Source organism: Balaenoptera musculus, chromosome 13, assembly GCF_009873245.2.
Source record: "Balaenoptera musculus isolate JJ_BM4_2016_0621 chromosome 13, mBalMus1.pri.v3, whole genome shotgun sequence".
Taxonomy (NCBI): Eukaryota; Metazoa; Chordata; class Mammalia; order Artiodactyla; family Balaenopteridae; genus Balaenoptera; species Balaenoptera musculus.
The window spans coordinates 13,862,797-13,878,198 of record NC_045797.1 but is presented as its reverse complement, the minus strand read 5'-3'; the positions used below and the strand labels follow the sequence as shown (position 1 = coordinate 13,878,198).

Sequence of the window (15,402 nt, the reverse complement as noted above, 5' to 3'; positions counted from 1 at the left end):
GCGGCCACGGCCCAAACCGAGACATAACAACTGACGTCGGCGGCGGGGCGGGGCCTCGGGCGGAGCCACAAGGGGAGCGCCCGCGGGGCGGCGGTGGGGAGTAGAGGGTGCGGGGAAGGAAGGGGGCGCCCAAGCCTGGGGGCGGGAGAGCGGCGCGGAGCCGCAGCCTCGACACGGTCTCCTCTGCGCTCCCGAAGTTGCCTCTCCAGTGTCTCCTCCTCTCTCTTTCCTTTTGCCCTGCAGATGTTTAGTAAGTGATTTTGTCTGAGGGTTGCAGTTAGGACTGTGTCGCTTTGTGTGTTTTTTGGTAAAAATGGGGCAGTTAATCATCCTCTTAAAATAAGTAAAAATAAGAGTACGTGTATGCCAGGTCCCGGTTAACTGGGAAAATTTTGATGCAGTTGGTTTGAGATGGTAGAAGGTGAAACCCAGAAAACAATGATTTTCCATCTCTAGGTGAGAATGTAGTAGTTTGCGCATTAATGTGTTGGAGGAGATTTGGTCAAAGGGGGAGGCAGAACTAGGCTCACCCGTCCCTGCGCGTTACAAAGGCCTCCCCACACCCCCTCCTCACCCGTTGCAGTTCCAGTCTCAGGGGCGTTATAAGCCAGGTATCGAAGCGCTGAGTTCCCAGGGCAAAGGTTGTTGGGTGTGGATATGTCCCAGTGCAAATTTTCCGTGCGTTTTCTTTCATTACCCTCGCTGAGTGGGGCACCGCCAGCAAGAGGAACTTACATAAAATGAGCAACGTGGGTGAGCACGCAGTACGCGGTTCTGTAGTCGTTTAACCCCGGTAGAGCATACTCTTCCTGTCGATCTCTGTGCCAATCTTGAGGGAGAAGGGGATTGCATACGTAAAATAAACACGGCTGGCTTCTACCAGACCCCTTGATGAGGAAGAAAAAGACCCAGAAATTACAAGAGAAACGTTAGCTATTGTGCAAAGCTGTCATATGTCCTGAACTAGGGGTGAAAATTGTAGGAAGAATGGGGGTGTGATCCTCAGGCTTGGAACAAATGAGGAATGGAAAGCAAAGAATGGACCGTGAGAATGTAGCCTCAGAGTGGTACCCTTTTAGAATAAAGCAAACAAAGGCATTTCAGTGTCCAGCTAGTGGAGGATTATTTAGCGGGGATGGGCCCAGGGACGAGGGAGAAAGAATCAGAGGAGGAGGTGTAGGAATGTACAACCGGCTCTTGGCCTCTGCATGTGTGTCTTAACTAGCGTCAATGTGGCTTTGTTTCCAGGGCTGGCAGATCAACGTGGGAGACTGTATTAAACATTCTAAAACGCTTGGTTCTGAAATTTCAGAATCCTTGGGCATGTCACAGTGATGCTGTTACTGGGTGATATTGCTGTCCAAACCTTGACATATAAAGTGATGTCCTTCATCTCAAAGAAATGTACTCACTGGAGAGGAAAGACTGACCGCAAGAGGGGCAGGTGGGGAAAACTGGGGTGTGAGCTGAGGATGGAACCAGCCAGGCCAGAGTTTCAAATTAGAAAAATATTAGATTGTAGAAGGGACTGGAAAGGAGTTACTAAAGAACACTTTGGACATTTCTTGTTTGTCTTAACTGCCTCCCATCCTCAACACCCTGGATTTGTTCCTCAAGGTTAAAACACTTAGGAAAGATTACAGCACTGATAAAAGAAAACGCAGGGTTGGTGGGAAATAGGGATATGGATATTTACATCCTCTATTGATGGGAATGTACAACCTTTCAGGAGAGGAATTTACAACGTGAGTTAGAAGGCCCCCTGAAATATATGCTCTTTGGCACAGTGATCTCACTTCAGGGAACTTATCCTGAGGAAGGGATAGAATGTGTGCACAAAGATGCATGTGCAGAGTTTTGTTATTGTTGTAAAGTTAATAATAGAAAAAGAGAGAGAGAAAAAAAGGGAAAACCCAGATGAACTATTAGGCAGCTACTAAAAAGAAAGATACAGAAACAATAAAGACACATGGTTATGGACATGAAACCATGTCCAAAATATAGTGTTTGGGGGAAAAAGCAGGTTACTGAGAAGTTTGCATGATATGCAAACTTTTTGTATATGTATTAGAAAAAAATATATATATATTCTCTAATGTTAACTGTATGCATCTTTATGTGATGGGATTTAGGTGATTTAAATTTTTTTCTCTTGTGCTTTATCTCTATTCTTTTTCCGAAACAATCATACATTATTTTTGTAATTTAAAATTGTGTTTTAAAACATAAAACAGGGACTTCCCTGGTGGTCCAGTGGGTAAGACTCTGTGCTCCCAATGCAGGGGGCCCAGGTTTGATCCCTGGTCGGGGAACTAGATCCCGCATGCATGCCACAACTAAGAGTCAGCATGCTGCAACTAAAGATCCCACATGCAGCAGCTAAGACCCAGTACAGCCAAAATAAATACATAAGTAAATAAATATTAAAAAACAAACAAACAAAAAAAGCCCCACTAGAACTGCTTCCCTCGTCTTGAGGTTTAGCAGCAGGAATTCATCCTCCAGGACTCTAAGGGAGGTGTGGGCTGTCCTCCCATGAGGATGATTTCAGTTTCCACTACGCCTAACTGGGCAGATTAATTAGAATTTCTGTTCCAAGACCAGGATGACAAAAGGATGTTTGAAATATTTACCGTTTTTCATAATCTGTTTTTCTAACAGCTAGGCTGCTAATCTGGGTTCAGAATCTCAGATTCTGTTCATTTGTGGGATGACTTAAATGCCTTATCATTTGATATTGTGGCAAGAGCACGGGAACCATAATTGGAGGGGCTGGTCCAGTGTAGACTAGTATCTACTAGCTGTGTCACCTTGTTAAGAAGTCACAAGACCACTGTGAACCTCATTTTTATCACCTATAAAATGGGAAAGGCTGCTTATGTCATGAAGCTGTTGTAAAGATTAAATGAGGTAGTGAATGTAAAAAGTGCTTTGAAATAAACATACTGCTTGTATTTAATTTAAAATAAAGAATTAATTTTAGAGGAAAAGGAAGTCAATGCCTTTGGTTGAGCTGGATGAAACAAGGTCATTTAACTTAGGGTCCAAAGAGCCCTCCCTTCTTATTTTTATTAAAGTATTACCCATATCAAGTAACACTCCAAGGCTTCAAAATTGGGACAATTTTGAGGGTGGAAGGGGCAATGGTAACAAAATTATGCCAGACTATCAAGGATAAATTGGGACTGTCCCAGACAAACCCTACTCATAAAAAACAGATCCTCTGCTTGTCCCTACCCACTCTGATTCCCATTCCTCAGAGGCAACTGCCTTCAATTCTATTAAGCATTTTTTTCATGTTTACTTCTGTATTTCCTAATAATAGGTTTCCACTGCTCTTCTTGATTTTTCCATTTTATACATTATCTATTGATTTCTTACCATGGAAGATGAGGAATGATCTCTTTTATACCCTCCATTCACACACCATTTCCCGCCCCTCATTCCCAACGTGATTATATTACATATTCACTTTTATATTAATGTGTCCATATAAATCTTGTTCATGACTGAACCACATCATTTATATTTCTTCTTGTGCAATTGTTCATTTTTCCTGAAGTTAATAATTAACTCAAATTTTGGTTGGTTCTATTTTCTAGGGCCCTGTCCACTTATTCATTCCCAAACTCTCTTGTCTGAACTATCAAATTACTCAAATGGCTAATCTATCAATTCCATGTTTTATTGGAAATAAACCTTCTGTCCTTGGTCCTCCTGCTCTAGGCTAGACTTGTTACCTTGCAGACCAATTACGCAGCTATTGCAATAGCTATGTAGTCATTCCAGGACTACCCTTCACTTCTCTTTCATGTTGGATCCTGTTTTTTTGATCCTGGTGACCCTTTATTTCACTCCCTTGTTTGCATGTGACACAACTACAGTGATTTAATAAGAAAGTGAACTTTGGAGACCTTACACACCTAAAAATTCCTTTATTCTACTCTTATTCTTTTTTTTCCCCCAAACTTAAAAGACTTGGCAGACTATTACCAAAACCTCCTTAATACCCTTCACCAATTCACCAGTTGTCAACATTTTTGCTGTACTTGCTTTATCATGTCTTTATTTTGAATATGTAAATTTTTTTTCTTAAACCACTTAGGAGTTAGTTGCAGTTACTCTTCCTATTTGAATGATAGTCTGGCCAAGTAGAGACTTCTAAATTGGAAATCATTTCCCCTCAGAATTTTGAAGGCATTGAACCACTGTCTTATGGCTTCTGTTGTGACTGGACCGTTCTCTCTGTAATTTGACTCTTCTTTTCATCCTTGGTGTTCTGAACTTTTACGATGATGTGCTTTAGTGCAGGTCTCCTTTCCTTCATTGTGTTGAGCGCTCAGTGGCCATTTCAATGGGGCAACTCGTGACCTTCAGTTGGGAAACTTTTCAATAATTTCTGCTGTCCATTTTCTCACTTTTGTGGATCTCCTACTAGTGAGATATTGAAACTCCTAAATCAATCCTATAATTTTATTCTTTTCTTTCTCCAGTTTTCCTCTCTTTGCTTTTTGTTCTACTTTTCCGGAGATTTCTTCAAATTTATCTTTCACCTCTTATAGTGAATTCTTAACTTTGTCTATCATTTTTTAATTTTCAAAGGCTCTTTTTTGTCACAGGGATGTGCCTTTTCTATAGCACCCTGTGCTTTTTGTTTTGTGTATGCAATACATTCTCGTATCTCTCTGAAGATAGTGGCTTCCCCCCTAAGGTTTCTTTTGCTCTTTGGATCAGGGTTCATTTTCTGTTTGTTTGTTTTGGACTTCATCTTTAACATTAGAAGCTCACCTTAACTACTTGGTAATTCTTGACTCTCTCTCCTTGTTCGTAAGTTCATAAATGTGAGGTACTAAAAAGCTCATTGGAAGTTCTCTGAGAGTGACTGGGGCTCACTTAGGGTGAATAATGATCAGGGCCCAGCCATTTCACTAGAAGGATCTGTAAGTCTTTCCTCTTGGGCTGTTCCTTTTTGTCAGAGAGGAATCCTGCCTGGAAAGTACAGGTTTCACTGTCAGCATCCAGGGACTGAGTGGGAGGAGGAGGCTGGGGAATATCAAGTCTCAGCCCTTAGGCTTGAACTTAATACTACGGGTTTCCGTGACGTTCCTCACCTCCCTCACATAGCTATGTCCATATTTTCAAGTCCAGAGCCTCTTTGTTCACTTCAGGAGGTAAATGTCACATCCTCCTCTGGGCTGGGAGAGGGGAAAGTGCCTGGTTGCACCGGGTTCAACTATATCTTATGAAACTTTTAGCAAATCCTCTAGTTTTCAGCCCCGCCCAACACCCTGGGCTTCCAAAGTGCTGTGTTTCCAATTTCTGGACTTTTCCTGAGTTCTCTGGCACCAGCTGTTTAGCATGGCAGAGGTAGTGCCACAGATCCACCACACCACTGCCTCTTTCCAGGAGTCTAGGCAGACCAGCTTGTAGACTTTCTTGCGGGTAGATTGGGTAAGTGACTGAATTCTGGCCAGTGGGGGTCAAGCGGAAGTGATGTGCACGCCTTCTAGACCTGGCCCTCATAAACAGCCTTGAGCCCTCTCTAGATTGGGTGGCCAGGGAGAGGGGTGGGCCCAGAGAACAGCCTTGAGACCTTTACCTTGGGGCCCCTGGGATTTGTTCTTCTCTTCTGCCTCTAGTTTTTGCCCATAGAGCTCTCTGCCTCCAAGACACAATCAATTCCACAAGCCAGAGGAGCAAAAGTGGGGCTGGCAGGGACCTCAGAATGGTAGACAGGGAGCATGGGAAAATGAATCCCAACATTTGCTACTTTACCTGCTGGTGGGGGGCAAGGAGAGTGGCAGATAAAGACAAAGGAAATAACCCCCTTTTCCTCACTTTGTTCTCTAACTCCATTATCGAGAACACATTTTGGTACAAAAATGGTAAAAATGGCTAGAAATGGTTAAAAAAAGAAAGGCTAGAAATCTTAAGTCCTATGGGTAGATTGAGTAGATAGATTGGGTGTTTATCATCGTGTGTCTGGTTGATACACCCAGCTAAGCACAGATTTGAGGCAGGTAAGGGAGCAGTTTTAAGTCTATCTCCTGTGCATAAATGTATTCGAGATTTCTTATTTCAGGGACATAAATGTTCACTTCATGAGTAACTAATAATAAAAAGGATGATGTGGGTAGAGCAGCTCACCCTCCGGCAATTTCTCCTGGGAGCTCTTTGCCAGATACACACTGTTGTGAGGTGATGCCAGGCAGTGCATACATCCACCCCCTGAAACCTGCTGTCCCCCTGGCTTCTCCCCTCTCTGCCCATAGATCCTCTGCCCTTTCTGGACCCTCTCCTCCCATACTTCCCACCCCTGCACAAGCCCCCTACCTGAGGAATCTCCTAAACAATTAAACAAAGTTAACTTAAAATTTATAGGATCTATTTCTTTATTACCAGACTGATAGGTTTACATTTTGAAAGTTTACTATTGGACAGTGTACAATGATGTATTTATAGCTGATCTGAATATGGCATTTATGATCATTAAAAGAGAAGAGTTGGGACCTCCCTGGTGGCGCAGTGGTTAAGAATCCGTCTCCAAGGCAGGGGACACAGGTTTGAGCCCTGGTCTGGAAGATCCCACGTGCCGTGGAGCAAATAAGCCCGTGCGCCACAACTACTGAGCCTGCGCTCTAGAGGCCGCGAGCCACAACTACTGAGCCCATGTGCCACAACTGCTGAAACCCAGGCGCCTAGAGTCTGTGCTCTGCAACAAGAGAAGCCACTGCAATGAGAAGCCTGTGCACCACAACGAAGAGTAGCCTCCGCTCGCCACCACTAGAGAAAGTTCGTGTGCAGCAATGAAGACCCAACGCAGCCAAAAGTAAATTAATTAATTAATTTTAAAAAAAATGAGAGAGAGAAGAGTTAAGATAAAGCCCTAGGCATGGAGCTACCTAATTACATTTTTTTTTTTTCTGTGAGAAAATCAGACTTGCCTGAGTGCCTTCTCCAGGAACATCCCCTGCCGTGACTGTGAGAACTGCCCGTCCAGTCCTTTCTCTGTGGACAGCACCCTGTTGACTGACTATGACCACAGCGTTGGTACCACATTGTGTTTTCCAGTGCACTAGGCCATTATCTGCAGGAATAAGCAACGTCCTGAAGCGATATTCAGAGACCTGTTTGGCACTCAAGCTGGAATCTTCAAAAGGAGGAACCTCTTTTCACCAGAGACATACCTACAGAACATGGCTTTCAACAAAGCTGAGAGGAATGCACCCTGGCAGGGCAGCTCTGCTTTGCATGTTGCTGTCCATTTAATACACAGCCCTTCTCCCCTGGCCAGCCAGCGGCCAGCAGTCACCGGTGCCCTCATCTTCCAACACCAGGAGCAGCAAGCAGGAGGACTCTGTACAAACACTTTGACGACAAAGGTCAATAAGTGTGGAATAAGCAAATAGTAAGTCACCTTTCCTCCTGGAGTAAACTGTTCCCTTCTCTGATCACCCGAAGCTACAATGACACGTGGTCAGACCATGGGACAGCTGGCATTGCTGCAGAGTTTTCCCGCCCAGGACAAAATGAAAATGCAAGCCCTTTGTTCAAAAAGCAGGAAAAAAAAGTGCCATAAGGGGTACTATATAAAGCTTTTCCTTTCTTTCCCCCTCGCTCTCTTGACCTATTACAGTGGTTTTTAATTTGCAATTTAATGTAACTCTCCCTTGGGCAGGGGACATTCACAGGGTAGGTGCAGGTCCTCACAGGCATTTGGACCTCCTCTGGACCGCCCCCCTCCATTGGCAGACTCCACCCCCCGCCACCAGCAGCAGATGGTGCGTCCTGAAAGGATTGCAACTCAGCACCAGGACGTGCTCATACCTGGACTGGGGGTGGGCAAGAGGCATGATCTCAGCGACTTGTCCCCCAGCCCTCTGCAGACCTGAGCCCAGGGCCCCACTGAGGGAGGCAGCAGAACATGGAAATGCCCCCCAGTGGGAAGGGCAGTCGTGGAGAGGGAGAGACTGGGCAGGGGCCCTGGGCACCAGGCAATGGAGGGCCAGCTGCCAGGAGGCGGGGAGCTGACCGCAGGCAGACCGCGTGTAAGCTGAAGGCTCCAAGGCCTCGGCACATGCTCCAATGTTCATCAGACCTCACTCATAAAACACAAAGCCAAAGAAAAAATTATTTAGAATTTCAAGATGGCAACTGCAGAGCATTAAACTCCAAGCACCCGCAGGATCCCTCTGAACCTGGGGTCCTGAGCCTCTGCTTTGTTGACACACCCATGAAGCCAGCTGTGTGGGACAGAATTATTGAAATCAGTGAAGGTCCAGAAAATTCTTTATTTTTTATCACATTTGTGGCATGCATAGGCTGCTGTAGATGGTTTTATTTCTGTACGTAACACTTCCTGGACACCATCTGCAAGGCTTAGCTCCTACCCTTATCAGCTATTCTCTGGCATATTACAGCCCCTCTCTAAGCCTTATCTCTAAAACAGAAATAAAACAATGATCTCATAAGATTGTTATGAGGGTTTAATGAAGTAAAGCTGATAAGGCACTAAGCCCAGTGACTGGCACATGTTGTGTACAAATGGACACACATACATATATGTATTTACCCATGTACATGACACCCATACATCTCTGCTATGACGCACAGGGACGGTACCAGAGTACATAGAAGGTACGTAATAAATCTATGTTTTGGACAAAGAACATGGATAATAGGAACATTTTTAAAATGTCAATCTGGCTAATGAATGCTTTAGGTGAAATGCAATGCAAATATAAGTTGATTATTTAAAGAAGAAAGAAGAAAGCAGAAAAGCTTTTTTCAAAAACTCAAACCTGTTTTGATGGGATAATTCAAAAACTAAGTGCAACTGAATTAAGGACATGGAGAAAATGAAGAACGTCCTGAAAACCTTGGTAAATCTGATTTCAGAATGAAAATAGAGAAGATGAAAGAAGTTGGAGCTGGAGAGCATGGAGAAGAGAAGGATAAGAGAGAACTTTAAAATAGCAATATTGCTTTCAATTAAAAGTGAATATTTTGTTATAAAAGTAGTATGTTTATTATAGAAAACAGGTATCAAAAAGACGAAAATCTAAAATATGCACAATCCCACTATTCTCACACAACAAACAAGTTTGTACCAGTTGATTATCCTACTGTAAATACAGGTTTGAGCATACTGGGCATTTGCATTTTTAAAAGTATTTGCCAATTTTACATCTGAAATGGCATCTCATTGCTGTTTTGATTTAAATTACTTCTTTGAATAATAAATTACTTCTTTCTCATCTTGTAAGTTTATTGTTCATATATATATTTGTGTGTGTGTGTGTGTGTGTGTGTGTGTGTGTGTGTGTATTTTTTTGGCCGTGAAGCGCTGCACGCAGGATCTTACTTCCCCGACCAGGGATTAAATACGTGCCCTCGGCAGTGAAAGCGTGGAGTCCTAACCACTGTACTGCCAGGGAATTCACTGTTTTTCTTTTAAATAATCAGAAATATTTTTAAATGCATTTAAAAAGTACAGATAATAATATAGCATACAGTATTTCTATGTGTTTTTCAGAAAGAAAGCCTGTTAGGTGTGAGATGGGGGCTGTATTAACACAATCTGCCATGTTGCTAAAAAAAAGTTAAATGTTTGTCTTTCTTACATACTGATATGCAAATGTTTTTTGTATGTTAAGGTGCTAACCTTTTTTCTATGACATAGAGCTTTTGCTTTAATATTTTTGACTGAAAAGAACAAAAGGAAATTAGTTTAAATTAAAAAAAATTTTTTTAGTTGGATATGAGAAACAATTTCCTGATGATGAAGAGAATAAATGCAGGAGAAGGAATCTGTCATTATGGAATCTCTGACCCACCATCTCTCTTCTGTGATTCACCTTAAACTTAATTGGCTAGGAGACAGAAGCTAGACCAAGTGGTTGTTCACATTTTCCTAGATTCTAGGAAGCACGAATTTCAAAATTAGTAGGAAAAGTTCTGGGTTACATGGCTAATTTGACTTAATGTGTGTCTTCTTCACCATTGTAAGCAGAATAGCTGTATCTTTGCAGGTCTTCTGAGTAAGAGCTGCTAAGTCCACTGTTGTTTGGTGGTTCTGCAAATGAATGTGAATTCTATTATATAACAACTGGGACAAGTGTTCCATTTATAAACAATCAGCATGCTTACTGCTGAGTATGGTACTCTTTAGAATTATACAAAAATATTCTCTCTCCTTTCAGGCATGTGGTAAGAATGTTCTTTTCTGCCCCCTTGGAGTTAGGTGAGGTCATGTGACTTTCACTGGCCAATGAAATATGACAGGAAATGACATTTTCACTTCTGGGCCCAAGTTAAAAAAAAGTTTTATATATAGTTTACTGTATGTCAATTATACAGATTAAGTTTATATGTAAATAAATTTTACTAAAGTTTATATATAAAGTTTATAATAAACTACATATGTTTAAAGTGTACCGTTTTTACATGTGTAATCATCACTACAGTCAAGATAGTGAAGATATCTGTCACCTCCAAAAGTTTTCACTTTTGCTTTTCTAATCCCTCCCTCCCACACCTCCTTGTCCCCTATCTCCAAGCAGTCATCAATCTCCTTTCTGTCACTATAGATTAGTTTTGAATTTTCCACAGTTTAATCATATAGTATGTACTCTGTTTTGGCTGGCTTCTTTCACTCTGCATGATAATTTTAAGATTTATCCATGTCATCATATGTAGCAATGGTTCATTCTTTTTTATTGCTGAGTAGTAATCCATTTTATGGATATGCCATGGTCTGTTTATCCATTTACCTGCTGATGGACAGTTGAGGTGTTTCCAGTTTGGGGCTATTACAAATAAAGCTTCTGTAAACATTTGTGTACAAGTCTTTATATGGTCGCAAATTAATTTTTCTCTTGAGTAAATACTTAGGAGTGAATTGGGTGGATAATATGGTCATTGTATGTTCAACATCTTAAGAAACTGCCAAATTGTTTGGTTGTAATATTGACATTGTCACCATAAGTTCACATGAGTTTTAGTTTCTCCACATCTTCATCAACACTTGGTATGACAAGTCTTTTTAATTTTAGTTATTCTGATAGCTAAGTAGTGTTATCTCATTGTGGGGTAATTTTTTTGAATTTTTGAATTTTATTTTATTTATTTTTTATACAGCAGGTTCTTATTAGTTATCTATTTTATACATATTAGTGTATACATGTCAATCCCAATCTCCCAATTCATCTCACCACCACCACCTGCCCCCCGCCACTTTCCCCCCTCTCATTGTGGTTTTAATTCTCATTTCCTAATGACAATGATGTTAAGCATCTTTTCTTATGTTGCCATCTCTGTACCTTAACTTGTCTGTTCAAATCTTTTAGTCAGTTTTTATTGGTTTGTTTGTTATCTTATTTTTGCATTTTGAGAGTATATATTCTGGAATCAGATATATGTTTTGCAAAGATTTTTCACAGTGTGTGTCTTGTCTTTTCATTATCTTAAGAGTGTCTTTTAAAGAGTAGACATTTTAAATTTTAACTAAGCCCAATTAATCAACTTGTTCTTTTATGAATGGTGTTTTTGATGTTATGTCTGAGAAATCCTTGCCTAACCCAAGGTCAAAAAGATTTACTCCTGTTTTCTTCTAATAGTTTTATAGATCTATGCTTTTACATTTAGGTCTATGACCCATTTTGAGTTAAATTTTGCATATGGTGTGAGTTATGGATCTAAGTTCTTTTTTTTTTTATATGTATATACAATTGTTCAAGTACAATTTGTTGAAAAGACTATTTATTCTCCACTGCATTGTGCCTTTGTCAAAAACCAGTTGTCCAGATATATGTATGAGTTTATTTCTGGACTTCCTATTTTGTTCCATTGATTTATTATTCTATCTTTATGCTAATACCACACTGTCTTCATTACTGTAGCTTTATAATAATTATTGAAATCAGGCAGTGTTATACCTTGAAATTTGTATGTCTTTTTCAGGGTGGTTTGGCTATTCTTTGCAGTTCCATAAAAGTTTTAGCATCAGCCTGTCAATTTCTACAAAAAGTCCTGTTGGGAGTTTGACTTTAATTGCATTGAGTCTATAGATTAATTCAAGGACAGTTGACATCTTTATGATACTGAGTCTTCAGATCCATGAACAAGGTATATCTTTCCATTTATTTAGGTCTTTTTAAATTTCTTTCAGCAATATTTTGTAGTTTTAGTGTACAGATCTTTTACCTCTTTTGTTAAGTTTATCACTAAGTATTTCTTTTTTATGCTATTGTATATAGTAATGTTTTTATATTCAAATTTCTGATTATTTGTTGCTACTACAGAGAAGTACAATTGATTTTTGTATATTGAACTTGTATCCTGCAACTTTACTGGTCTCAATTATTAGTTCTAATAGCTTTTAAAAAAGATTCCATCATATTTTGTACATAGGTGATTATGTCATCTGAAAATAAAAACAGTTTGAATTCTTCCTTTTCAATTTGCATACCCTTTATTTCTCTTTCTTGTCTGACTGCACTGGCTAGAACCACTCCAAGTTTTGAATTAAAGTGATAACAGCAGACATTCTTACCTGGTTCGTGATCTTACGAGGGAAGTATTTAGGTTTTCACCACTAAGTATAATGGTAGCTGTAGGCTTCTTTAGATGACCTTTATGAAATTGAGGAAGTTCCCTTCTAATTTTAGCTTACTGAGAGTATTTATCAGAAATGAATGTTGGGTTTTGTTTAGATAAGCTTATGATTTTTATTTCTAGTTTGTATGTTGAAGTACATATATTTTTTTGACTTTTTTTTTGTTTTTTTAGCTGAGCCATGCAGCATGCAGGATCTTCCCCCACCAGGGATGGAACCTGTGCCCCCTGCATTGGGAGCCTGGAGTCTTAGCCATTGGACCAGCAGGGAAGTCCTGTTGCAGTACTGATATATTGATTGATTTTTAAATGTTAAACAGACCTTCTAAGTCCTGGTTCCAGGATATACCTCATTTGATCACATCAATATGATGTTTTATACTTTTAATGTATTACTGAATTCAATTTGCTAACATTTTGTATAGAATTTTTGTTCATGAGGGATTTTGGTCTATACTGTAATGCCTTTGTCCTGTTTCATTTTAAAGATAATCCTGGCCTCTTAGAATGGGCTGAGAGCTATTCTCTTCTCTGATATTTTTGTAAGAGTTTGTATAGAATTGGTATTATTTCTTCTTTAAGTGTCTAATAGAATTCACCCATGAAGTCATCTCAGCCTAGAGTTTCTTTGGAGGAGAGTTTTGAATTATGCCACTTTCCTAAATAGATATAGTGCTATTTGGATTATTAATTTCTTCTTGAGTGAGCTTTGGTAATTTTTGTTTTTAAAGGAAATTGTCTATTTCATCTAAGTTGTCATATTTATTACCATAAAGTTGTTCATAATAATTCCTAATTGTCTTTTAAATATATGTAGAATCTGGGGCTTCCCTGGTGGCGCAGTGGTTAAGAATCCGCCTGCCAATGCAGGGAACACGGGTTCGAGCCCTGGTCCAGCAAGATCCCACATGCCATGGAGCAACTAAGCCTGTGTGCCACAACTACTGAGTCTGCACTCTAGAGCCCGTGAGCCATGACTACTGAAGCCTGCATGCCACAACTACTGAAGCCTGCGTGCCTAGAGCCTGTGCTCCACAACAAGAGAAGCCATCGTAATGAGAAGCCCCTGCATGGCAACAAAGAATAGCCCCTGCTCGCCACAACTAGAGAAAGCCCGTGTGCAGCAAAGAAGACACAATGCAGCCAATAAATAAATAAATAAATAAATGAAATAAACAAATATATAAAAAATATATATGTAGAATCTGAAGTGATATCACCTCTCTCATTCTTAATATTTTTCATTTATATATTCTTTTTTCCCTAATACGTCTGGCAAGAATTTTATCAACTTATTGATTTTCTCAAAGAGGCATCTTTCACTTTCATTGATTTCTCTATTGTTTTCCTGTTTCTATTTTATTGATTTATACTTTGATCTTTCTTATTTGCTTCCTTCTGCTTACTTTGGGTTTAATTTGCTTTTATTTTTCTAGTGTGTTAAGATCATTGATTTGAAATCTTTCTTCTATTCTAATATAGGTGTCTGATGTTATAAATTTCTCCCTCAAAATTGCCTTAGGAGTATCCTACAAATTCTGATTTGTTTTATTTTTATCAGTTCAAAATAAGTTTTAATTACCCTTTTAATTTATTTTTTCACCCATGTATTATTCAGAAGTGTGTTTTTTAGTTTCCAAATATTTGGAGATTTTTCTGAGAATATTCTGTTATTAATATCTAATTTAATTCCATTATGGTCAAAGAACATAATTTGTATAGCTTGTGAATTGTGGTAGGAAAATTATAGCTTAGTGTCAACCAAAGGGAAACTATTATTTCTCAGGAAACCCTCACAGCCAACCAAAGTTGCTGTAATCATCTATTGATAGTTCCCAGTTTAATTCAAGTCAACAAATATTTGTTGAACAGTGATTATATATGCTCAAGTCCAAAAATAAAGTTCCAAAAATAAGGAAAGTAGAGTGCCTGATCTCAAGGAACTTACAATCTAGATATGAACTACTGATACTAGGAAAGACATGGTAAAATCAAAAAGTAGATTAAACAAAGAAAAAGAGGGGTTCAAGGAAGGGAAGAATTGAGAACGGCTTCACATAGGAGGTGGGCCTTAAGAAGGGTCTTGAAAGAAGTGTTCAAGTTTGACAGGTGGAGATGGTGGGATGGTCCTCCAGGCAGAGGAAACAGCATAAGCTCAGAGACAAGAATACACAGTGCATGCTTGGGGAACTTCACTTTGACTGAAGGTTAGGGGAGTGGTGGGAGATAAGGGGAATATTTTATAAGACTCTGAGGTCTTTATACTTAGATGAATAAGCATTTGGGCGGCATTAAGATTTTTTGAGCCCAAAAGTTATTTTCCTTCACCCACCACACTTGCTCTATCAAGTCCTGGTGGGACTCCATCCATCATAGAGCTCTGGAAAACGTCAAATGGTTGGATTACATCCTTGACTCCCTTGCTTAAAAACCCTTCATTGGATCCCCACTGTACTTAGAATAAAATCAAAACTTCTTTTCAGACCCTGAATGGTCTGCCTTCTGACTATCTCACCTTCTACCATCGCTTTTTAACTTTATTCACTACATTCTACCTCCCTCATCTTCCTCTCGCTTCCTGAAACATAATTAGGGTTTCTCGCACTCAGGACCTTTGCAATTTCTTTCTTCTGCCTTGAACACTTTCCCAGTTCTTTGCATGGTATGGCAGGAAACCTCTAAGATGGCCCCAATCATCCCTGCCTCTTGGTATTCACACCTTTGTGTTATCCCCTCCCCTAGAATATGGTTTGGATTTAGTGACATGCTTTTAGCAAATAAAATGGA

General features: G+C 39.9%; 1 long non-coding RNA gene across 1 annotated transcript; it reads left to right on the top strand.

Annotated features, from left to right (window-relative positions):
* Window positions 1-124: 124 nt before the first annotated feature.
* LOC118905895 lies at window positions 125-12,819 on the top strand. The gene is made up of 3 exons (XR_005022363.1): window positions 125-250; window positions 11,962-12,126; window positions 12,790-12,819. It is a non-coding gene; the product is annotated as an uncharacterized LOC118905895 (long non-coding RNA).
* The last annotated feature ends 2,583 nt before the right edge of the window (window positions 12,820-15,402 follow it).